Below are 26,777 nucleotides of genomic sequence, written 5' to 3'. Positions count from 1 at the left end.
AGGTGCAAAAGTAAAGTACTTTATTAAAATCAAACCACTTCAATATTGTGTAAAAACTTTTGACATTAATCACAAAATTCTGTGATTAATGGCAAAAGGGCAAAATGCATCCCTTAAGATTTATTTTCTCGTTTATATCTTTATTTGTATTAAAATGTGAGTATCACTGATGTTTATTCCACTGCTTTAAAGAATATTAAGTGTAAACAAAGTGCTACTCTTTCAACTATTCATACTTGTGAAGCCTAGCGGGTCAGCAGGGCACGTTGACCCAGAGAATTCCATTCATCTGGAATTAGTGCTCAATTGGCAGGACCAGAGCTTGGAGGAAAAAGGCCCAGGCACGCAGATCCAAACTTGTTAAGTGTTGGCATGTCTGAAGAGGAATTTGTGATATATTTGGGAAAGTTAACAAAAGAGGCTTGAAATACTTTGGAGATATGCAAGATAATTTACTGTCAATTCCATTTATTTGTTCATAAGTTTCTTGAGTGCATTTTGGTGCCAGAAAGTGCTCAGTATGCTGGGGGCCAGTAATGACAAAACCCTCTGCCCTCAGGAAGCCCCCCACCCTCCTTCCACATTGTGATCATAATGGGCTTACACTGAACTCCCAACTCCTAAGGACAGGCAAGTCAGGCAGATCTAGAGGAGCCTGGGAAAGTGTGGAAGAGAAAAAACAAATCCAGTGGAATTTTGTACTAATTTCATATGACTGAAAAATACTAGAATTAATATAATAATTTAAAAAACAGAATTAATGACATCAAATTTATCCAAACACTAAAAAGATGCATTTATAAGACCTTTAGTTTTATATTATCATTTAAATATAAATTAGCAAATTATATTAACTAGTCTCACTCAAAAATTAAATGTTAACATTATATAAAATATAGATAATTCTTTTATTAAAATATATCTTTAAAGAACAAAGGATACAAGAGTGTCATGGTTGGGTTTTTATAAATTTCTCTAGCTTAGAAAAGTACTTAAAATAATGTTTTTTGATCTTAAGGTGGTCAGAAGAATAAAGAGAATATAGTTGTGAGTCAAGTCTAAATAGTTTGACCTTTTATGCTTCAACTAGTTTTATTTTTATTTTTTTGATAACTTTTAAGAAGCGTTTTGTGGATAATCATCTTCCCTTGCTATATTTTTGAATATACTTTGTTCTAATGAAAGAATTACTGATTTTCTTGATCTTTTATTTAATCATGCATGAAAGAATTTGTGTGCACAGTAGCTATTAGTTTCAAGATCTATTTGTATCCCTCTAATTTGGAAATCTTTGAGAAAAAAGAATTATTCTTGTATTAAACACCTTGGTTTGTCAACTATCATTTTCTTCTTTTAAAAATTTGTAGAAAAATACTTTCGAAATTAGTTCACTTTTGCTCATTTGCAAATTTTAAGGGAGTTAATTGTGGAGAATGGTTTAATTGTGGAGAAAGATTTAAATGGTTTATATTTCTTTAGATTTTTGCATTTAAAGTTTTCTGTATTTAAACATAATGTGGAAAATGGGGTACCAAAAAGTGTTAATGCCATTAATCCCAGTCTTGCCAAAACTTTGGATTTTGGATCTATAGGAAATAAAACTGAAAAAAAAAGTCTCTAAGGAAAAAAGAAAAGTCTTTTATGGAGTGCTGGAAGAAAACTAACCTGACCAGGATGATGGGTGGTAATTGGTGAAATGTGTGTATATATATATTTGTATACACACACACACACACACAAGTGCTGTGCTAAGTCGCTTCAGTTGTGTCTGACTCTTTGTGACCCTATGAACCATAGCCCACCAGGCTCCTCTGTCCATGGATTCTCCAGGCAAGAATACTGGAGTGGGTTTCCATGCTCTCCTCCAGGGGATCTTCCCAACCCAGGGATCAAACCTGAGTCTCTTATGTCTCCTGGCATTGGCAGGCAGATTCTTTACCACTAGTGCCACCTGGGAAGTATACACACACACACACACACAGAAAAACATACATGTGCCTCAAGCATAACTTGGTTTGTATGGGTAATAGTGAAGATATTAAAGACTGCTAAGAATTCCTGTGGTAAGTACATATGATCAACGAAGATTTGATGCCTATTTTTTTTTAATTTAAATTTATTTATTTTAATTGGAGGCTAATTACAATATTGTACTGGTTTTGCCATACATCAATATAAATGTTTATATAAGTGTAAATATAGAAAAAGTCTCCTGTCAAAGGTTAATTTTTACATATTTTGGTTATCATGTTTCATATTCAGTCTTTCAGTTAGTTGTCTGACATTAATGATTCTGTGTGCCTGAGGGTATTATATGTGTATTCTAGTCTAGGTAGTGTACACTTTCCATGCCTGTGAAAGTGAAAGGGAAGTCGCTCAGTCGTCTCCGACTCTTTGCTACCCCATGGACTGTAGCCCACCAGGCTCCTCCATCCATGGGACTCTCCAGGCAAGAGTACTGGAGTGGGTTGCCATTTCCTTCTCCAAGGGATCTTCCTGACCCAGGGATCGAACCCAGGTCTCCCGCATTGTAGGCAGACGCTTTACCATCTGAGTCACCAGGGAAATCCACGGTTGTGGGGCTCAGTAATTCACAAGGTGTTTCTATTCACTCACCAGTGCTCACTTACCACATACCGTCAAATATAATGCTGAGACTCTGCATATACAAGAGATAAGAAGCAGGTTGATCTGGTCCATTAAGAGACACAGATAAATACAAATGAGCAACTGAATGTGTGTCTTGGCTTAAAATGACAGAGGAAACAATAGCATCACAAAAGAGATTCTCAAAGAGACCTTCCTAGGAAAGCGTTCTTGAGATTAAATTAGAGATAAAGCTATAAAGCTGGAGGTAGCAAGGTAAGGAGCAAGTGTAGGCAGTGATGAGGGAGACTGATTTAGTGTAGCAGAAGGTGTTCAGGATTCTGGCACGTTTGTTATCTGTGCGGAAAAAAAAGCAAGCCTGCCGCCTGGAACAGGGGAAGTTGAAGAGCTAAGGTAAACCAGACCATGCAGGTTCTTCAGGTCTCAGTCAAGGACCTGGGGTTTATTAGAAACTATTAACATGTTTTCAGTAGAGAAGTGATATTATCCATCTTGTGATTCCCTTTATATAGAATGGGTGGGTGGATGAAAAGATTAGCTGTGGGAAGATAGATGATATTAAGGTGCTAACTCATAAAATGTTTCAGAGGAACTTTTTATAATATTTATAAATAAAAATTATGTTAAGAATTGAATTATGCTTAAAATACCACATTTTCAAATAATTTATACATATAACTCAAAGTTAGTAATTCACTTTTTATAAATTTTACACATTATTTTAAATTATCTAATTTAAGAGAAATCTTTTGAGGAAGCTAAATACTTGCTGTACCAGCATTCCTTTGTATCATCAAAGCTTATACCTTGTACACATTTCTCATGTTCATGACTAAAGGTTAAAATATTGGATTGCTGAGGAAATTGATCTTCAATGTGTAAATTGAATGTCTTGGGAAAGAATTTATTCAGCTGTGAAGCACATTAATTACAATGTTTGGTAAATTTCCCATATAAGAACTGAAGAAGAAAACTTCAAGATTATCTCTGTGAATTGGGAGCTTAGGCTTTTATACATGTCTCCTGGATTTTCTCAGCCTTTGTCTGCAAAACACAGAACACCTGGAAAGACAGGAAATTATCTCATTATATTCATTGATAACAGAAAAAAAAACTCAATATTCAGTCCTAGATCTACTTTCGGAGAAGGCAATGGCACCCCACTCCAGTACTTTTGCCTGGAAAATCTCATGGACGGAGGAGCCTGGTAGGCTGCAGTCCATGCGGTCGCTAAAAGTCGGATATGACTGAGCGTCTTCACTTTCACTTTTTACTTTCATGCATTGGAGAAGGAAATGGCAACCCACCCCAGTGTTGCCTGGAGAATCCCAGGGACAGGGGAGCCTGGTGGGCTGGCGTCTATGGGGTCGCACAGAGTCAGACATGACTGAAGTGACTTAGCAGCAGTAGCAGCAAATCTACTTTCAGGATTCATATTATTTGCATCATTTATATAGCTGTACTAAGTCAGACACTACTTCTAGTAGTGGTATTCAAACTTTGTTTTTGTTTGAGCACGGCCTCATAGAATTTTGAGAATATGTTGATATGTTTCCTTTTGCACCCTTTATGCTGACCTCTAAAATATATGATTAGATTTTTAAAATACAAAGATATGCTTTCCACTGTATTATAAAAATTGAGATTTTAATATAAATCTGTTAAAACTCTTTTATAAATGTATACTATGACCTAAGAATCATAATGATTTCATACTCACCAACACTTATTTTAAAAGTACATTGTATACAATTATGTAAAGTTTAAAAATAAAATAAAATTAAAAAAAAAAAGTACATTGTAAGCTCTTCCTCAACAGCTGGAAAATTTACTTGGTCCTTTGCTTTTATTTTAAGTGATATTTACATTCTGCTTCCTTAATGGACTTCTGTTTTAATGTAATATATATTTTATGGCTAAAAGTATTTTATTACTCACTTTGTCCCAGTTCTCTGCAAGAAAAAATAATGTATATATTTTGAAAATTTTAAATAGTTTAAAAAATAAGACTATGTAAAACTTTTGTGATTGAATTATGCTTACTAGTACATACTATTTTGATTTTTATTAAAAATATAAAGTGATATTATTGGAAAAATCTCTCTAAATAATTTGATTGGAAGAGATTTTTATATTGCTTTGAATAAAAGAGATGCTGCTAATAATAAACTTTTAGAAAGAGAAGTGAAGAAAACTCCTCTTACATTTGCATTAAAAATAATAAAATATCTAAGAATAAATTTAACCAAGGGGATGAAAGACATGTACTTTGAAAACTAAAATATATTAAAGAAAAAATGAAAAAGACACAAATAAATAAAAAGATATATTTTCATGCTCATGGATTTGAAGAAATAATATTGCTAAAATGTCAATACTACCAAAAACAATGTACAGATTTGATGCAATCTCTAACAAAATTCCAATAGAATTTTTCACAGAAATATTAATAAAACAAACAATGCTAAAATTTGTATGGAACTATAAAATATCTCAAACAGCCAAAGTAATCTTGAGAAAGATCAAAGCTGAAAGTATCATGCTCTCTGATTTCAAAATACTTCATTCACAAAGCTATAGTGATTAGAACAGTATGGTATGGCATAAAAACAGATACATAGAGCAATGGAATAGGTTAGAGAGCCCAGAAATAAACCTTCACACACATGGTCAACTAATTTAAGAAAAAAGAGTCAAGACTGTGCAACAGAGAAAGTCTGTTCAATAAATGGTGTTGAGAAAGCTGGATAGCCACATGCAAAAGAATAAAACTGGACGACTGTCTTATGCAATACACAGATATTAACTCAAAATGGGTTAAAAACTTGAAAGTAAGACCTGAAATCATGATACACTTAGAAGAAAATATAGGGGGTAAGCTCTTTGACACAGGTCTTGGTGAGTTTTGTTTTGTTTTTGTTTTTGTTTTAATTTGACACCAATACTGAAAGCAAAACAAGCAAAAATAAACATCAAACTAAAAAGCTTCTGCACAGCCAAAGAAAGCATTAATAAATGAAAAAGGCAACCCACTGAATGAGAGAAAAAATTTTGCAAATTATGTATCTGATAAGGGGTTAATTTCCAAAATACACAAATAACTCAACTGAAAAAAAACTGTTTTAAAAATGGGCAGAATATCTGAATGGACATTTTTCCAAAGAACACATACAGATGGTCAACAGTGCATGAAAAGATGTTCTACATCACTAATCATCAGAGAAATGCAAGTAAAAACCACAATGAATTATCACCTCACATCTGCCAAAAGGACTTTTATCAAAAAGAAAAAAAAAAAAAATAACAACCACAGAGAGGATATAGAGAAAATGCAACCCTCATACACTGACAGTGGGAATGTAAATTAGTGCAGTCACTGTGAACAGCAGTAAGGAGGTTCCTCAAAAGTTTAAAAATAGAACTTTCACACAATCCAAAAATTCTACTTCTGGGTATTTATCTGGAGGTAATGAAAACACTAACTCAAAAAGATATCTGTACCACCATGTTTATTGCAACATTATTTACAATAGCCAAGATATGGAAAAACTGAAGTGTCCATTGATGGATGAATGCAGAAAGGAATTGTGATATATAAATGTGTATATATATATATGTATATATATATGTATGTATATATATGTATATATATGTATTCATAACACAAATATATATGTGTGTATATGTATATGTATATATAACACATATACACATATATAACACAAATATATATGTGTGTATATGTATACATAACACACATATACATGTATATATATGTGTAGAATATGTGTACAAATATGTATATATTATATACATGCATAATGGAATAATATCCAGCCATAGCATGAATGAAATCTCACTATTTACAGCAACTTTTACTAATTGAAATAAGTCAGAAGAAGACAAATATTGTATATCAATCACCCTTGTATGTGGAATCTGTAAACAAGCAAATTAATAAATACCAAGCTCATAGAAAAAAGAACAGACTGTTGATTGCCAGAAGTTGGCGGTTGAGTGGGAGAAATGGGTTACCTTTTTTTGTGTTTAAATAAATTTGAAAAATGAGACTTGGCTGACACCAGTATTCAGTTGTTATTTGATGGCGTGGGGCTGCAACATAATGGCCAATCAGCTTTCAAACAGATTAGTTTCAGGAACAGGTGCCAAGCAAGCTGGGTACTCCAGTGGTGACTCCTTAAACCAACCCTGCCCCTAGGGAATTGCCTGCCCACAGAATTTCCTGTTTTCAAGCTACTGACAAAATGAACCATTTAATGTTTGCATTCCCTCTTCACACCGTTAGTCACAGAGAAGTAATTTTCAAAGCTGTACTTTTGATGCTACAGAGAAAAATTATATCTATTTTCAAAAGTGATTTGAATACTTCTGGTCCATTTCTAAGGTTTAAATGGATTAATATCTTTCTCATATGTGGGAAGAGAAGCACAGTTGCTTTAGTGGAAAACCTGAAAATTATTATGTGACATATAATTCTGCATGCTGGATTATTCTGTTACTTTTTATATTTCCACTAGAATTTTTCATATTGTATAAGTTGTGTAGCTGTGGCTTTGGTTCCTGGCTCTCAGCAATATTTTTATTCTCCACCTTATTTTACTGATCTGTACCTCTCCTTAAACTTCCATCTTTATTTCTCCCTGACATAACAATAATAACGATGTCTACTCACCTTACTGAAATACTGTGAAGTTTCATTGATTTTTCTAAAGTCCTAAAACTCTTTAAGTGTCTTGGAAAGAGATTGTATTTAAATATGGTTTGTTTTTCCTATGTGTGTCTTTTTCCAAAGTGCAACCTGATCAATATGCTTTGTGAATCAGATTTGCAATATGACTGTTGAAATGTTTAGGAAAATTTGCATAGTACTACTACTCAGAGGGGAAAAATGTGAGAAGTGCACTGGCCTTTATATATGTATGAGTACAGAATCAACAAACGGTTGTGAAGTGAGTGTTTAGAAGAAAAAACATAGAAAGTTAAATTCCAACTAATTTACTCTACTGTGAATTTGATTTTAAAATGTTCTTCTCTTTTATATGACTTTTGCTTTATCCTCTTCTTCCCAATACCCTAATGTAAAAGTCTTTTAATAAATGAAAAGTAGATAAAAATTTTAACCTATCTGGAAATCATTCTCTCTTCCTCTTGGTTTTATCGCTTTGCTGGGGAGAATAGAACATGTTTATTAAATACAACATATTTTTAAAGAACAACTGTACTTGCAAATAAGCCTGCGGGCATTCTTACATGTAATAGATCTTTGAATCTTAAAGCTGACTCTTACTTTAGGGTACGTACACAGGATTGCAGATTGGTACATAAGGAATTTTCTATAGAACTCCAACCAAAGGAGAAGAAAGGCAACCCCAGAGATAGACATTAAGCAAAAGAGGTTACATTATTTTCAAGGCAGTTTTTCAGTGTGTTCAAGGCAGTCAGGACATGTGGCCCTAATGTTAAATGTCGTTAGACTCTAACAACCTATTTGCACATAAACACAAGGAAAATGGAATCAAGTTGACAACATTAAACTTCAGCAAGAAAAAGTGAAAAGAATAGCCTAGTGATAAGGTGCTGTGAGGGGTAATATGGAAAAATATCTACTAAGGAATTTCAAGGCCTTGAAGCCATTGCACAAATAAAGGTGCAGATAAAAAGACTGAGGTCAGCAGTAGTAACAAATGACAAGTTTTACATATTTCATTGTGAACTATTCAGTAGTGACTGATTTTCATCTTCTTTACCTTGTTTTAAACAGCAAGTGCATTTTGTTTCTATCTCCAGAGAAGGAGATAGACACATGATTATTACCACAAGAAAGAATTTTCACTTTTGTTGTATTTTTAGCTCTGCTTACAACCAATAGCACCATAAACCTATTGTGGCAAATCATGATAGAAGGTCCAGGGTACCACGCCCTCTTGTTTTCCCACTAAGGACAAAAGTCACTAGTGCTAATTAGATTACAAAACCTCTAGTTAACCTTTGACATTTCTGAGCGGGAAATGAATGGACTACAAATGTGGCTTGTTTGTGACAATCCCTGCTCTGTTGTTACCCAGGCTTAATAATTCATAGCTCTTCCTTTCAGGATCTGTGGTGCCCTAATTTTTACACCACACCTAATTTGGACAATGAATGGTATATCCATCCTACTTATAGATGCAAAGAGGAATTAACACCCAGCCCAAGATCTGTGGCTCAGATCATGTGCGCCCCTTATTGCAAAATTCAGGCTTTAATGAAAGAAATTAGGTAAAACAACTAGGTCACTCAGGTATGACCTAAATCAAATCCCTTATGATTATACAGTGGAGGTGACAACTAGATTCAAGTGACTAGGTCTGATAGACAGAGTGCCTGAAGAAGATATGTAACACTGTACAGGAGGCAGTGACCAAAACCATTACAAAAAAAAAAAAAAAAAAAAGAAATGCAAGAAAGCAATGTGGATTTCTGAAAAGGTTTTACAAATAGCTGAGGAAAGAAGAGAAGTGAAAGGCATGGGAGAAAGGGAAAGATATACCCAAGTGAATGCAGAATTCTAGAAGAATAGCGAGGAGAGATTTTAAAAAGGCTTCTTAAATGAACAATGCAAAGAAATAGAGGAAAACAATAAGATGGGAAAGACTAGAGATCTCCTTAAGAAAACTGGAGATATCAAGGGGCATGATAAAGGACAGAAATGGTAAGAACCTAACAGAAACACAAGAGATTAAGAAGAGGTGGCAGGAAAACACACAAGAACTATACAAAAAGTTCTTAATGTTCAAGGTAACCACAATGGTATGTTCACTCACCTGGACCTGGTTGTCCTGGAGTGTGAAGTCAAGTGGGCCTTAAGAAGCATTACTACAAACAAAGCTAGGGAGGTGACAGAATTCCAGCTGAGATATGTCAAATCCTAAAAGATGATGCTGTTAAAGTGCTGCGCTTGACATGTCAGCAAATTTGGAAAACTCTGTAGTGGCCACAGGACTGAAAAGGTCAGTTTTCATTCCAATCCTAAAAAAGGGCAATGCCAAAAAATATTCAAACTGCTATACAATTGCAACCATTTCACTTGCTAACAAGGTTACGTTCAAAATCCTTCAAGCTAGGCTTCAGCAGTATGTGAACCAAGAACTTCCAGATGTGCAAGCTGGATTTAGAAAAGGCAGAGGACACAGAGATTAAATCTCCAACATCTGTTGGATCATGGAGAAAGCAAGGGAATCCAAGAAAACATCTACTTCTGCTTCAGCTACACTAAAGCGTTTGACTGTGTGGATCACAGCAAATGTGGAAAATTCTTAAAGAGATGGGAGTACTAGTCCACCTTCTCTGTCTTCTGAGAAAATTGTATGTGGGTAAAGAAACAACAGTTAGAACCAGAGATGGGACAACAGACTGGTTCAAAATTGGGAAAGGAGTACGACAAGGCTGTATGTTGTCACCCTGCTTATTTAACTTCTATGCAGAGTACTTTATGCTAAATGCCTGGCTGAAGGAGCTCCAAGCTGGAATCAAGATTGTGGAAAGAAATATCAACAACCTCAGGTATGCAGGTGATACCATTTTAATGGCAGAAAGGGAAATGGAGCTAGAGAGCCTCCTAATGAGGTGAGTGAAAAAGCTGGCTGAAACTCAACATGAAAAAAAAAACTAAGATCATAGCATCTGATCCCATCACTTAATGGCAAGTAGAAGGGGAAAAGTGAAAGCAGTGACACGTTTTATTTGGGGGGCTCCAAACAAAGGTCCATCTAGTCAAGGCTATGGTTTTTCCATAGCAAGGAGAGATAAGAAAAACTTCCTCAGCAATCAATGCAAAGAAATAGAGGAAAACAACAGAATGGGAAAGACTAGAGATCTCTTCAAGAAAATTAGAGATACCAAGGGAACATTTCATGCAAAGATGGGCTCGATAAAGGCCATTTTTTTTTTCATCTCTCACTTTAGCTATCTCTGAGCAATCTGGGCACTTTTTTAAAATAGAGAAATGAATGAATGTGGGTGATATGCTTTTATCTACATGCAAATAAGAATACACGCTCCACGACTGTGATCAGGGGATGTGGAAGGGGCGGCGAGAGGGAGAAAGAGGAAACATCTTTTTTTGCCCTCCTCCCCTGCCCCTCGGCCCCCTTTCTCAGCAGCTTGTTGTCGATGTGAGTCAAGTGCCTCCTGCTGCCAGCTGCATCCTTCTGCCTATTCTGTAAGCTGATGCCATGGGCAGCCTCTCGCCTCATCCTCCCGGTACCACACTTTCAACCTTGCTAACATCCAGATAGATGCTAGGAGTTTCAAAGCCCCTAGGTTTCTTTTTAATCTTCAGTAATTTGGACCTAACAGAAGCAGAAGATATTAAGAAGAGGTAGCAAGAATACACAGAAGAACTAACTGTAAAAAAAAGAACTTCATGACCCAGATAATCACGATGGTGTGATCACCCACTTAGAGCCAGACATCCTGGAATGTGAAGTCAAGTGGGCCTTAGAAAGCATCACTACGAACAAAGCTAGTGGAAGTTATGGAATTCCAGTTGAGCTATTTCAAATACTGAAAGTTGATGCTGTGAAAGTGCTGCACTCAATATGCCAGCAAATTTGGAAAACTCAGCAGTGGCCACAGGACTGGAAAAGGTCAGTTTTCATTCCAATCCCAAAGAAAGGCAATGCCAAAGAATGCTCAAACTATCTCACAATTGCACTCATTTTACACGCTAATAAAGAAATGCTCCAAGAAATTCTCCAAGCCAGGCTTCAGCAATATGTGAACTGTGAACTTCCTGATGTTCAAGCTGGACTTAGAAAAGGCAGAGGAACCAGAGATCAAATTGCCAACATCTGCTGGATCATGGAAAAAGCAAGAGAGTTCCAGAAAAACATCTATTTTTGCTTTCTTGACTATGCCAAAGCCTTTGACTGTGTTGATCACAATAAACTGTGGAAAATTCTGAAAGAGATGGGAATACCAGACCACCTGACCTGCCTCTTGAGAAATTTGTATGCAGGTCAGGAAACAGCAGTTAGAACTGGACATGGAACAACAGACTGGTTCCAAACAGGAAAAGGAGTACTTCAAGGCTGTATATTGTCACCCTGCTTATTTAACTTCTATGCAGAGTACATCATGAGAAATGCTGGGGTGGAAGAGGCACAAGCTGGAATCAAGATTGCCAGGAGAAATATCAATAACCTCAGATATGAAGATGACACCTCCCTTATGACATAAAGTGAAGAGGAACTAAAAAGCCTCTTGATGAAAGTGAAAGAGGAGAGTGAAAAAGTTGGCTGAAACTCAACATTCAGAAACCGAAGATCATCGCATCTGGTCCCGTCACTTCATGGGAAATAGATGGGGAAACAGTGGAAACAGTGTCAAACTTTATTTTGGGGGGCTCCAAAATCACTGCAGATGGTGACTGCAGCCATGAAATTAAAAGATGCTTACTCCTTGGAAGGAAAGTTATGACCAACCTAGATAGCATATTAAAAAGCAGAGACATTACTTTGCCAATAAAGGTCTGTCTAGTCAAGGCTATGGTTTTTCCAGTGGTCATGTATGGATGTGAAAGTTGGAATGTGGAGAAAGCTGAGTGCTGAAGAATTGATGCTTTTGAACTGTGGTGTTGGAGAAGACTCTTGAGAGTCCCTTGGACTGCAAGGAGATCCAACCAGTCCATTCCAGAGGAGACCAGTCGTGGGTGTTCATTGGAAGGACTGATGCTGAGGCTGAAGCTCCAATACTTTGGCCACCTCATGCGAAGAGTTGACACATTGGAAAAAACTCTGATGCTGGGAGGCATTGGGGGCAGGAGGAGAAGGGGGCCACAGAGGATGAGATGGCTGGATGGCATCACCGACTCAATGGACAAGAGTTTGGGTGAACTCCAGGAGTTGGTGATGTACAGGGAGGCCTGGCGTGCTGCAATTCATGGGGTTGCAGAGTTGGACGTGACTGAGCGACTGAACTAACTAACTAACTAAAATTAATTCAGACTGTGACTGCAACCATGAAATTCAATGATGCTTGCTCTTTGGAAGGAAAGTTATGACAAATCTAGACAGTTTATCAAGCTTATAAAAAAAAAAAGCAGAGACATCACTTTGCTGAAAAATGTCAAAGCTATGTATTTTCCAGTAGTCATGTATGGATGTGAGAGTTGGACCATAAAGAAGGCTGAGCATTGGCGAATTGATGTTTTTGAATTATAATGCCTCAGAAGACTCTTGAGAGTTCCTTGGACAGCAAGGAGATCAAACCAGTCAGTCTGAAAGAAAATCAACCTTAAATATTCATTTGAAGGATTATTGCTAAAGCTGAAGCTCCAATACTTTGGCTACCATATCTGAAGAGCCAACTCATTGAAAAGACCCTTATGCTGGGAAAGATTGAAAGCAAAAGGAGAAAGGGTAGCAGAGAGTAAGATGGTTAGATAGCATCCCCAACTCAATGGACATGAATTTTAGCAAAATCTGGGAGATAGTGGAGGACAGAGGATCCTGGCATGCTACACTCCATGAGGTCACAAAGAGTTAGACAAGACTTAGGGACTGAACAACAACCAATAAAATTCAAACGTTCAGAAATAATTCTTTCATAGATTAGAGAGTATGAGAGTTAGCTGAGTAACAAAAATAAGACCTACTTTCTAATTTATTAGCATGGCATCTCAAATAAACTTGAATAAAAAGTTTTGTTTCATTTACATACATAAATATTGGTGTATCTCAGCTCATGAAATAGGCCATCACAGATTATGAAACTCTTGTTATGTGTAAGTGGAAATTTCCCCATTTTTTGTATATGTGAACAGCCAAACCCAGGAAAGTCATCTTATTATCCTTTCTGTGATAACTTTTAAGATGTACAGATTTACAATTTTCCTGTCATCTGAACAGCTGCAAGTTCAGAGATAATAAAAATGTTCACCCATTACAAGGAATTTATATTATTAATATCTTTGATCCACAATTGCTGCAGAGGTTTCTCTCAGAATATTATGCATTTTGTTACATAATGAAAAGAGGAGGGATTTTGTAGGTGTTGTTTACCATTTTAAACTTTGTACATGGAACAGTGTCTGACACAGAGGTACTCATTAATTGATGATTGAAAGAAAGTGCCATAAATATCATATTTCCATTAACCTTGGCCCATGGTATATAGTTATCACAGTTTTGTATCTCAGTTCATGAAACAAGTCACTGCAGACTATGTCACAGGGACCTTGCACTTTACCTTCCAAGATCACACTGGGAGTAAGCCCACAGGCTCTGGGTAATGTCAGCCTGGTTCAGAATCCTAGTGGCAGGTGTAGCTTTTGGCAAGTTAACCTCTAAACTGTAATTTTCCTACTTTCAAGGTAGAGTTGTAAGGTAGTTGGAAGGATTAGGTGCTGAAATTCTTATTAAAAGCTAAGCATTGTCTGGCACGTTGTGAATTTATAATGGTGCCTGTTTCATTATAAATCTTACTTTATCCTCAGATTTGGGTCTAGTGGGAGTAACTCATATCCTCGATAATAAAGAGTCAAGTTGTTTTTTGTGCTCTTCTTAATTCCCAACGGATGAGCTAAGTCTCAGGAGCTTTCCAAAGCAGATCTGACCTATTTAGCAAGAAAAATGAAGGACGCCAAGTTCATTTTGAATGTCAGATAAACAACAGATATTTTTGGTATGAATATATCTTCTGTATTTTTATCTGAATATTCTATCCTAGTAGCTCAGCTGGTAAAGAATCCACCTGCAGTGCAGGAGACCCCAGTTCGATTCTTGGGTTGGGAAGATCCCCCAGAGGAGGGCATGGGAACCCACTCCAGTATTCTTGCCTAGGATAATCCCCATGGACAAAAGAGCTTAGGGGGCGACACTCCATAGGGTCACAAAGAGTCAGACACAACTAAGCTACTAAGCACATACCATCCTAAAGGCTACTTAAACATGCAAAAGTTCCTTTAGTTGTGTTCTCTATGAAGACTTGGACAAAAGATGTGCCATGAGAAGAGACCTTAAACGGGAGAGCAATGTTTAGTTGTTTATTTAATCTGATATATCATATATAAAAATAAGTGATGTTTTGATTTATCTATAAGGATATAACCACTACAGTAATAAATGTATTTGAAAGAGCCAATATGTTAGGAAAAAGAACACCATTGTATATCATTACTAAGGAAAACTGTAAAAAAGAGAAGAACATCACTGTGACAATGTGTTAATAGTGAAAGGATAAACTTATTCTTTTAAATTACCATAGAGGCTTTAACTATGTATATGATCAAGAATTAAAGATGTTCTTCAAGTATAAGATGAGATACAGATTTTCCCAGATAAACACAAACTGAGAAAGTTCACTGGTTCTAGATCAGCATTAAATGAAATGATAAAGTCACTTAAGATGAAATGAAAAGATGGTTAACTGTAATGTGAAATAACTCAATTAAAAATGGAAAAGGGGCTTGAAGAGACATTTCTTGCAAGAAGACATATAAATAAAATATTTATAAAAAAATGACCAATATCACTGATTATCAGGAAAATGCAAATCAAAACCATAATAAGATATCACCTCACACCTGTTAGGATGTCCATTAAGAAAAAAAAAATCAAAATAACAAGCATTGACAAGGAGTTGGAAAATTGGAATGCTTGTGCAATGTTGGCTGTTACAGAAAAAAATATCAAGTTCTTCAAAAAACTAAAAATACAATGATTGTATAATCCAGCAATCCCACTTTTGGGAGTTTATCCAAAAGAGTAGAAAACAGGATCTCAAGGAGACATTTTCACGTCTGTATTGATCTATGTGATCGCCACATTATTCACTCAATCATGAAGCAGAAATAACCTAAATGTCAGATGAACAAAGCAATTTGGTATATCCAGACAAAGGAATAATAGTCATCCTTCAAAAAGTAGAAAATCATATCATGTGACATAATATGAATGCACCTTGAAGACATTAAGGAAAATAAGCCTTTCACAGAAGGACACCTACTCTTGATTCCACCTTTATGGCATCTTTAAAGTAGTCAACTCAGAAGTAGAAAGTGGAATGAAAGTTGCCAGAGCCAGGGGACGGTAGTTCAATGGGGAAAAAAATAGCAGTCAAGCAAGATGGATAAATTCTAGAAATCTGCACATACCACTTGTAGTTCACAATACTCTACTCTACGTTTAATACTTTGTTAAGAGGGGAAACCTTGTGTTATTTTTTATCATAAAAAAGACTTAAGGACAGCAAGCAAAAAGTTAGCTTCCTTCTCATAGTTGGTTTTGATTTCTCTTTTCCAGAAAAGTAAGTTTCCTGTATTGGGATTCAGGATGTTTCGCATGTGATACTGGTTGACTGAGTCTAAATGCCACTCAGTGACGGTTTGCTATTGGACTGTCAAGTCTGTGTGACTGCAGTACTTGAGACAGCATGGAAAGGTCTGGCTACTATGTAAACACAAGAGTCACTCTAGGGTTTCCATGGTCTTAGCATTGAGTTAACACAGCTGTAAAAATGGCAACGCTAAAATCTCCCTATGATCTGCAGACTGAACTAAACCCATGATGAACTAAACCCAAACATCAGTTTGATGCTTATGGGTTTCATTTTTGGGTCACATAATATGATGATAATGGACTTTTTTATTCTCTAGTTTAACTTTAATCAGACTTGCTACTTGGTTTGAAAAAAGGGACACAAATAGATACTCAGTGTTGTTTTTTTTTTAAATAAAGTATAGTTCATTTACAATGTTGTATTGGTTTCAAGTATACAGCAAAGTTATTCAGTTATATATATGGTGGTGGTGGTGGTTTAGTCGCTAAGCTATGTCCTACTCTTGCGACCCGATGGATTGTAGCCTGCCAGGTTCCTCTGTCCATGGTATTCTCCAGGCAAGAATACTGGAATGGGTTGCCATTTCCTTATCCAGTTATATATATCTATAGACACATAGAGTCTATTTTAGATTCTTTTCTATTTAATCAAAATTGTCCCAAATAGAACATTTAAGAACAATTAAGTGAAGGGGAACTAAAAAGCCTCTTGATGAAAGTGAAAGAAGAGGGTGAAAAAGTTGGCTTAAAGCTCAACATTCAGAAAACCAAGATCATGGCATCTGGTCCCATCACTTCATGGGAAACAGTGGAAACAGTGTCAGACTTTATTTTGGGGGGCTCCAAAATTACTGCAGATGGTGACTGCAGCCATGAAATTAAAAGATGCTTACTCCTTGGAAGGAAAGTTATGACCAACCTATATAGCATATTCCAAAGCAGAGACATTACTTTGCCAACAAAGGTCCGTCTAGTCAAGGCTATGGTTTTTCCAGTGGTCATGTATGGATGTGAGAGTTGGACTGTGAAGAAAGCTGAGTGCCAAAGAATTGAAACTTTTGAACTGTTGTGCTGGAGAAGACTCTCGCGAGTCCCTTGAACTGCAAGGAGATCCAACCAGTGCATTCCAGAGGAGACCAGTCCTGGGTGTTCACTGGAAGGACTGACGCTGAGGGTGAAGCCCCAATACTTTGGCCACCTCATGTGAAGAGTTGACTCATTTGAAAAGACCCTGATGCTAGGAGGGATTGGGGGCAGGAGGAGAAGGGGACAGCAGAGGATGAGATGGCGGATGGCATCACCGACTCGATGGTCGTGAGTTTGTGTGTACTCCAGGAGTTGGTGGTGGACAGGGATGCCTGGTGTGCTGCGATTCTTGGGGTCGCAGAGTCAGACACGACTGAGTGACTGAACTGAACTGAATTGAATCTTGTTTAGGAAATAAGGCAGCACAAAAACACATACCAAGTTCTTTCAGATTTAACTTTGGAAATCAAAATCTTAGGAACTCAACAATTTGGCACTCCTTCTTAGGCAGATAAGAGACCAATAGGTCCTCACTTTCCAAACAGTCTAAAGGAGGATAATCTTACTAGCTGCAGTGACAACAGTAATAATCCTTGTCTCCAAGACTCACCTCTTGGATGAGAAGATGGTTATCCATTTGGCAAACACAAAATGTCTTTAAAGAAAGAAAAGGAGTATGAACACTGGTACTATAATTTGGTTATAAAAATAGACCTTGGGTTTATCTACTGTTATTAGAACCAACCTAGCAACCTATGAATACATTTTTCTTGTAATCTTACAAGAGAAGATGGGCAGAGAAGAAAGGGAGGATCGAAGTGAGATGAGGGCTTTTAATACAAAATATTGAAAAAGAGGAAAATTATTTCAGCTAAAATTGTCATGCAAAAGATTATTTTTATTTTAATTATGTGGTGATGAGGTGATTTGAAAAACAAAAACAACAAAATCAACCTGTTAGGGAATTCTCAGCTATTGTGGAAAACAGCAACAAGTTCAAATATGAGACTAGGTCTGAATTCCAACATTTCCTTTTACTAGTTGTGTCATTTTGGACATAATATTAAATTTTTCTAAATCTGAGTTGTTTTCATCAAAATGGGATAATAGTACAGACTCACTGGATTATCCTGATTATTAAATGAGACAGTGTATGCAGAGACTTAATAAATCTCAGCTCTTATACATGTATATTATCTTAGAGGTCAAACTCAAAAATCAAGATAATATTAATACTTATCCTCCTTGTCCACAGCCTAAGTAGTAAGATTAGTGAAATTATTTAAGTGTAAACTATCTAGAAGATTAGGTGCTATTATTGCAATTCTACAGAAGTTGAGATACAATGGTGTAGACTGTGGGAACAGCAGGGTAATTTAAATTTTCAGATAAAATTCTCTTGTGAATGCTCACTCATTTTGTTCTACAACACTGCAAGGCCATAGCTTATTCCTCAATTAATTACTAAAATATAGTGTTTGGAGAAATGCCACTGTGAAAATGGACCTTTCTATCCTCATAGAAGCTGTTCTCTCTTTTCTTTATTTGGATTTATGTCTACTCTGAAACACTTAAGGGTCCTTCTTTAGACTCAATCCATTTCCTAGACCACAGACAAAGACAAGAAACCCTGAAGCTGGATTAGACTTTTAAAATTAGATTAGACTTTTAGAAGATCCCCCTCCTTCTGTCTCCTCCTCTGCTGTTTTTACTCTTGGAAGCAAACTCATACACAGAAGTGTTACTTTGCTTCCTGTTTCACAAAAACAAACAAACAAAACACAAATTCTCAACATTTGTCTATGTATCATCTGTCTTATACCAGGATATATAAACCTGTCTTGTTGTCTATAGATAAAAATCCCAGTGAAGTAGCTCATTCAATTAACAAATATTTAATGAGTGCCTGCTCTGGGCCTCCGACTGGATATCAGACGCTGCAGGTAACATAGTCAGATGCTATATGGAGTTTTGACAATAAGCCTTTTACAGTGTAGTGGATGAATGATATGACCAAATATCAGGATGCCAATAAAGGTGATACAGGGTCACATAGTAGTAAAGTCAAGCTGAATCTAAGAATGAAGAAAGCTATTATTGAAATATTCCATGGGGTAGATTCTGAGTCTATATTTGAAGAAAGAGTCAGGTGGGGTGGTGTGTTTTAGGGGCTCTGGGGTTGCAGTGTGGAGGGTTCCAGGCCAAGGACGTAGCATGCCTGCGATTCCAGAGTTGAAAGAATGTGGCGTGTTTGGGAACTGGAGGAAGGAATCCGGGTGGAGCAGAGAAGGGCAGGGGGGATGGAAGGTAAGGACAAGACATCAGACCTCAGAGGACAAGAGTCGGATACTGCAGGGCCTCGAGTGCAACTTCAGAGGATTCAGGTCCTATTGCCAAGAGGGATGAGCCTCATCAAACTTTACATACTTGTGTTTTAGAATCATCTGGAAGCAGACTGGAAGGATGAACTGTAGTTGGTTACAACTAAGGCAGGAAGACCCGTGAGGAGCCTATAGTGGACACTGAGCTGGGCTGCAACTGTGCCCTGAGCTCGGGTGGAGCTGTGGTGCTGTGGGAACAGACAAGGTGTGAGGGCAGAGATGGGCCATGGAATTGGGAATGGCTGGGTCTGGTCCGTTGGGAAACAGGGACCTTCAGTTCCAGTGTGAACCAGACACATCACGGTGCTTTACAGACAGACATGTACTCAGCTTTCAGTCAGTGCCTTTCCTGTTCGGAAAAGCTTGTCGGAACAGGCAGATATACTTGAAAGTTCAAGTGTGTCCTGACATTTTTGCATTAACTCTGGTGAAGCTATTAGACATTTATGAGCGCTTACTAGGAAGGTATATGAAGTCAGAATGATTGAGATCCCTTTCTCACTGAGCTAATAGTTTTCTGGGAAACAGTGACAAGTAAGTTAGCGGTGGAGCAGGATGAGAGATACAGTGAGACCTGCATGGAATTTCAGATGAGCACTTGGATGTGGAAGGAAGACAGCCTTGCCAACTGCCATTTAGCTGTCAAATGCATCTCCTGCAACCGGAATTGGACCTGGATGCCTCCTCCACCTCCATTCCCACCTCCTCACCCATCTCTGAGTCCCTCTCTATACCAGCGGCTACACGGGCTCTTTTTTTTTTTTTTTTTTTTTTTTTTGCTTCTTCCTGTGCATCCGGTTCACTCTGCTCTTTATCCTTTTCTTTGTTTTCAAGTGAAAAGAGATAGGACTTTCTCTTTTGTATTTCGTTTTCTAGGTCTGAATAACCAAGCACGCATACAAAATGGCAAACAACAGGCGTTTACCCTAACTCCTCTGAGTCGGACACGACTGAAGTGACTTGGCAGCAGCAGTAGCAGCAGCTCTGAAAGCTGATGATCCAGGTGCTGCGCCTCCTGGAGGCCGGGGGAGGAACTGCTGCTTGGGTCTCTCCTGGCTTCTGGGAGTTGCCTGTAGGGCTTGGGCCTTCTGGGGGACTGTATCTGAACCCCTGCAGTATCAGCCCTCACGTCCACGCAACCATCATACAAGACACTACTCGAGAAATTTATGGCCCGCTCTGATTCAATAACCTCAGATATGCAGATGACACCACCGTTATGGCAGAAAGTGAAGAAGAACTAAAGAGCCTCTTGATGAAAGTGAAAGATGAGAGTGAAAAAGTTGGCTTAAAGCTCAACATTCAGAAAACGAAGATCATGGCATCCAGGTCCCATCTTTCATGGCAAATAGATGGGGAGACAGTGGAAACAGTGGCTGATTTATTTTTCTGGGCTCCAAAATCACTGCAGATGGTGATTGCAGCCTTGAAATTAAAAGACGCTTACTCCTTGGAAGGAAAGTTATGACCAACCTAGTCAGCATATTAAAAAGCAGCAACATTACTTTGTCAACAAAGGTCCATCTAGTCAAGGCTATGGCTTTTCCAGTGGTCATGTATGGATGTGAGAGTTGGACTATAACAAAAGCTGAGCACCGAAGAATTGATGCTTTTGAACTGTGGTGTTGGAAAAGACTCTTGAGAGTCCTTTGGACTGCAAAGAGATCCAACCAGTCCATCCTAAAGGATATTAGTCCTGGGTGTTCATTGGAAGGACTGATGTTGAAGCTGAAACTCCAAAACTTCGGCCACCTGATATGAAGAGCTGACTCATTGGAAAAGACCCTGATGCTGGGAAGGATTGAGGGTGGGAGGAGAAGGGGACAACAGAGGATGAGATGGTTGGATGGCATCACCAACTCAATGGACATAGGTTTGGGTAAACTCCGGGAGTTGGTGCTGGACAGGGAGGCCTGGCGTGCTGCAGTTCATGGGGTGGCAAAGAGTCGGACACGACTAAGCAACTGAACTGAACTGATTCAATATGACCTTATCTTAACTTGATTACATATGCAGAGACCCTAATTCCAAATAAAGTCACTTTCACATGTATGGGGGTTAAGACATCAACCTATCATTGTGCGGGAGGGAGTTGGGGGGGAGAGACAAATCAACCTATGGCAAGCAATTCTTCTCAGATAAGAATCTGTGTCTCTCCAGGGAGTGATTCTGTTGACCAATAAGTCATATCCTCCTTTTCTTTGTGTCCAAGTGTAAGAAAACTAGAAGAGACAGAGCATGCTTTTATTTTTATTTATTTATGTTTTTGCTGTTGAGTTCCTGTTAATTCCCTCTGGCTTTCAGACATGTTGGTATTTTGATGGCTGCTATGGCAATTCAAGTAGTCAGCTGGTCTGGTGAGGGGACTCCAGTGGACTACCCTGTGTCATTGAAAACAGCTCCACTAACCGGGCCATTCACGTGAGAAATGTGAATGAGACCACGAGAACAGCATAATTGCTTGGTGTCAAGTGGAGGGGTAACATCTGCAAACACAGAAGGTGGAAGAAAGAATGCTACAGTAGCCTGGTCCTTTGGAACATGCAGCCTCAGACATAACGTCAACAGCAACGCTGTTGATGGAAGACCCACCCCAGTAATGTGTGGCTAGAAGGAAATGGGTCCCTCAAGTTCAAAATGTTCTCCAATGATAACAAAGGCCCTCCAAGAAACAAGTTTGAGAAGTCACAGCCCTTATGAGAAGTTTCTACAAAATACTCTCTTCGCCTGGAACCAAGGGGATTAGGCAGGATGCCCAGGGCCTGGTGCCATCTGAGTTTCCAGAAAGTGTCCACCATCTGAGCTGTAGACATGTGGCATTAAGGGTTTCCTCATGAGGGTGGCCCGCAGAGCAAGTCCTAGTATAAATACCAAGTGAAATGACAGTAATCCTTGTTGACAAGCAAAGTGTGTCAATCTTACATCTGGACATCAGGAGCACAGCATAAATTCTCATATCTCAGAAGGGGATTAATCTGCCTTTCCAGTTCATAAAGAGGTTTTTAGTAGATATTTTGGCTCTCAGAAAAGCTTTAGCCTCAAAAACTTAAACAACCAGTCTCAGATAGAAAATGCCTCAGTTAGAATAGATCATGATGTTTTACTTCTAAACACAATTTTGTATAAAATATTCTTATAACCATCATCCAAATAAACTGTCATCCAATTTTATTGAAGCACCTTCAGCTCCATCAACAGCATGTCGATAATTCTGTAGTAAGATGTGCTGTGCTATGCTCTGTTGCTCAGTCGTGTCCAACTCTTTGCCACCTGTGGACTGTATCCCCCCAGACTCCTCTCTCCATGGGATTCTCCAGGCAAGAATATTGGAGTGGGTTGCCATGCTCTCATCCAGGGGATCTTCCCAACCCAGGGATAGAACCCAGGTCTCCCGCACTGCAGGCAGATTCTTTACCATCTGAGCCACCAGGGAAGCCCCTGTAGTAGGATACATGAGTTTAATTCTGGAAAGAAAAAAGGGGATATGGAGAAACTTTTCCTATCCACTGCTGTCTAGAACATTCTCCTTTGGCAGTTCAGTAGCTTTTGCAAATTTAACATTTCCAACATTTAAAAATCTCCTACAGGGATTTCCCTGGTGATCCAGTGATTAAGAATCTGCTTCCAGTGCAGGGGACATGGATTTGATCCCTGGTCAAGAGACTAAGCTCCTACATGCTGTGGGGCAGCTAGCTATGCCTTGGAGCGGCAACTACTGAGCCTATAAGCTACGGAGCCTGTGCTCCACAACAAGAGAAGCCGATCACCCACAGCAAAGCCCAGTGCAGCCAAAATAAAAAATAATAATAATAATTACTTAATTAATAAATATTAAAAATTCCTACAAATAGTTTCTTTCCATAAGTTCTGAAGTTCATGTCTCCATTTTCTCAGTCCATAAACCTTGGCCCATCTCTTTCTATTGAATCCATATCTTCTTCATCAGTTCCTTTCAGCTCTGACTTTTCCCCCTCTCTGCTTTTGCATGTGAATGAAGAATCTGGCACCAACCACTCTCTTCTAGGCTAAACTCTTGCAACTTATTTGGCACCTGAAGCCCGGGGTTATTTAGATCAAATTATGTCACTGTTTGTCCAGTATAGCCCAGCGGCATTCTTTCTCACTCAGATTCAAGTTCCAGTTCTCACTGTGGGTCCTGGGGGCCCAGTGGGACCCTACCACTGCCTTTTCCATAGATATCCCCCTCTGTTCTCCTCTTCCTCAGCTCCCCCTGCTCCCTCCATCCCATTGCCTCCACCCCTAGTTTCCATGGATGACCCAGGTCCCCTCACGTTTTTGGCCTTCTCAGTCATCCAGCCCCTCATCCAGGTCTGCACAGACTTTACCTCCTCACCTGCTCAGCTCTGTGCAAACATTGGTTTCATGGAACAATTTTAATAGAGCTGTGATGTCATCCATTTATGTTTCCTTTTCCTTACTTTCTTTTACTTCTTAGCATTGCTCATCACCCTACATGTCTATATATATATTATATATAATATATAATATATATTATATATGCATATGTAATATATAATATATAATATATGCATATATTGCATATATATTATATATAGACATATATATATATTTTGCACTGAGCAAACAGGCATGGAGCTGGTATAAATTTGGTCTGTCTCCTGTCTGCTCTCTGCAGTGCAAGCACTGTCATAGCAGGAACTGAATTTTGTTTGCTGCTGAATCTCATTCTTTCCTGACGACAGTAGCGCTTGGCACATAGTAGATGCTTGTGTCTGTCGAACATATGAGTAACTGATTTACTGGCTAAATAAATAAATATGTAACAGGAAATTTGATACAGATGCTAAAATTTTACTGGAGCATTTTCCCTCTACTTCAGTACAACAGAGACATCTAAAGGTGTAAAAAAGAGTAAAAAGCAAGGCTAACACAAGACTATTATAAAGGTCACTGGTTTCATCGGGGAATATTAGAGTCCCTGAGCACACTTTCTGTGAGTCTGAGATACAAAAAGCCTAAAATGCAACCTTCAGCTCAGTTGCTCAGTCGTATCCGACTCTTTGTGACCCCATGAATCGCAGCACGCCAGGCCTCCCTGCCATCACCAACTCCCGGAGTTCACACAAACTCAAGTCCATCAAGTCGGTGATGCCATCCAGCCATCTCATCCTCTGTCGTCCCCTTCTCCTCCTGCCCCCAATCCCTCCCAGCATCAGGGTCTTTTCCAATGAGTCAACTCTTTGCATGAGGTGGCCAAAGTACTGGAGTTTCAGCTTTAGCATCATTCTTTCCAAAGAACACCCAGGACTGATCTCCTTTAGAATGGACTGGTTGGGTCTCCTTGCAGTCCAAGGGACTCTCAAGAGTCTTCTCCAACATCACAGTTCAAAAGCATTCATTCTTCGGTGCTCAGCCCTCTTCACAGTCCAACTCTCACATCCATGTATGACCACTGGAAAAACCATAGCCTTGACTAGATGGACCTTTGTCGGCAAAGTAACGTCTCTGCTTTTGAATATGCTGTCTAGGTTGGTCATAACTTTCTTCCCAAGGAGTAAGCATCTTTTAATTTCATGGCTGCAATGCAACCTTACAGATAACCATTTCCCTAAATGTACAAGGTAAATAAGCAGATTTAGATTATGGAAGGTTTTAAAGCCACGTTGCTTGTGTTTGAATATTTTTGTACCTGATAGATATTTTCCAAGTGGGGATCAAATACATGTAAGGTGCAGTTTGAAGCTACATGTGAAAAAGATAAAACAAGTACTGGCTTTCCAAGGATTTCAGCTTGTTGAGGTGGCAAAACACAAAGCATGTACCTGAATATCACAATGAAAAATTGAACTGATAAGCCCAAAGGAGTGATCACATGAGGAGGTCATCAACTGTATCAGATGTGCTTTGAGTCCCTTAGGTGGAGATGCACATACCAGAGCAGAGTGTGAGAGCAAGTATAGGGCAGGAAAGGAAACACTGGGTACACTGACTCAGTGAGCATTTGTCGAGCACTTACTATATACCAGGGCTTCCATGGTGGCTCAGATAGTACAGAATCTACTGCAATGCAGGAGACCAGGGTTCGGTCCCTGAGTTGGGAACATCCCCTGGAGGAGGGCATGGCAACCCACTCTGGTATTCTTGCCTGGAGAATTTCATGGACAGAGGAGTCTGGCGGGTTATATGTCCATGGGGTCCCAAAGAATGGGACACGTCTGAGTGACCAACACTTTCACTTTTCTTTGCTATTTAATGGGCAATAGGCTAGGCATTGAACATTCAAGACAGAAAAAATAGTCTGGTGAAATAGGTGCATAATTCACTGATTTCTTAAGAAAGGGGAGTATTGCGTGGTCGACCTTTGACCAGAGGGTTGTGGGGACACAACAGGGGAAGCTGCCTCCACCTGAGAAGGAGTAAGGCCAGGAGAAGACCACCACAGCTTCCATGTAGGGGATGGCAGAGGCTGGGAAGACAGTATGTGTGTGTGTATATGTGTGTCCAAGAAGATGGAGAATAACATTTAGTGAAGAGGCAAGAAGGGCTGTTACCTGGGGGAGGCCACCAAGAGCTTGATGCTGCCAAAGCAAACATCTTCAGAGATCCGGAAAAGGAAAAGCAACAGGTTTTGGTAATATTACTCGAGAACTCTTTTTAAACCTTATTTTCCTTTTCTTTCTTTATTTCATGTATTTATTTTTACCATTTTGTCCATTAGTAAGTATACACTTCAGTGGCATTAAGTCCATTAACAATGCTGTACAACCATCAACACCATCCACCTCCAAAACTTTTCCATCCTCCCAAATGGAAACTCAGTCCCCATAAACAGTGGTTCCTCCTCCTTCCAAGCCCTATTTTTAGAAATTGAAGTGACATACGGACTATAAATTGGAATGAGAAAGACCAGTCAGAAGAATATTGCAACTCTGATTGAAGCTATTGTGTTTTTAGCTATTTTTCAGGAAACATCATGTTGGTAAGTTCTTTTGATGTCAAATTTATGGTCAATAAGATTTTAAGAAAAGTGTCATTTTTAATTTGGTATGGATGGAAAGTATTTAAAAGCTTAAAAAAAATTAGAAACTCATATTCTTGGATTTTTAGTGAGAAATGCTTCACTTTTAATTGAACTAGGCTAGTTTAATAGAAGGAGAAGGCAATGGCAACCCACTCCAGTACTCTTGCCTGGAAAATCCCATGGACTGAGGAGCCTGGTAGGCTACAGTCCATGGGGTCTCTAGGAGTCGGATATGACTGAGCGACTTCACTTTCACTTTTCACTTTCATGCATTGGAGAAGGAAATGGCAACCCACTCCAGTGTTCTTGCCTGGAGAATCTCAGGGACAGGGGAGCCTGGTGGGCTGCCGTCTATGGGGTCGCACAGAGTTGGACACGACTGAAGTGATTTAGCAGTAGCAGTAGCAGTTTAATAGAAAA

The 26,777-nt window shown here is 38.6% G+C and overlaps 1 long non-coding RNA gene across 1 annotated transcript in view; it reads right to left on the bottom strand.

The window, feature by feature from the left end:
- Positions 1 to 3,497: 3,497 nt before the first annotated feature.
- Positions 3,498 to 26,777, bottom strand: part of LOC123329957 — a 36,420-nt gene continuing 13,140 nt past the window's right edge. Inside the window, exon 3 of the long non-coding RNA XR_006545598.2 lies at positions 3,498 to 3,669. This is a non-coding gene — a long non-coding RNA (uncharacterized LOC123329957). The remainder of the gene's footprint in view (positions 3,670 to 26,777) is intronic.

This window comes from Bubalus bubalis, chromosome 17 (assembly GCF_019923935.1).
Source record: "Bubalus bubalis isolate 160015118507 breed Murrah chromosome 17, NDDB_SH_1, whole genome shotgun sequence".
NCBI lineage: Eukaryota > Metazoa > Chordata > Mammalia > Artiodactyla > Bovidae > Bubalus > Bubalus bubalis.
The sequence above is the reverse complement of the archived record's forward strand: the minus strand, read 5'-3'. Positions and strand labels throughout refer to the sequence as shown.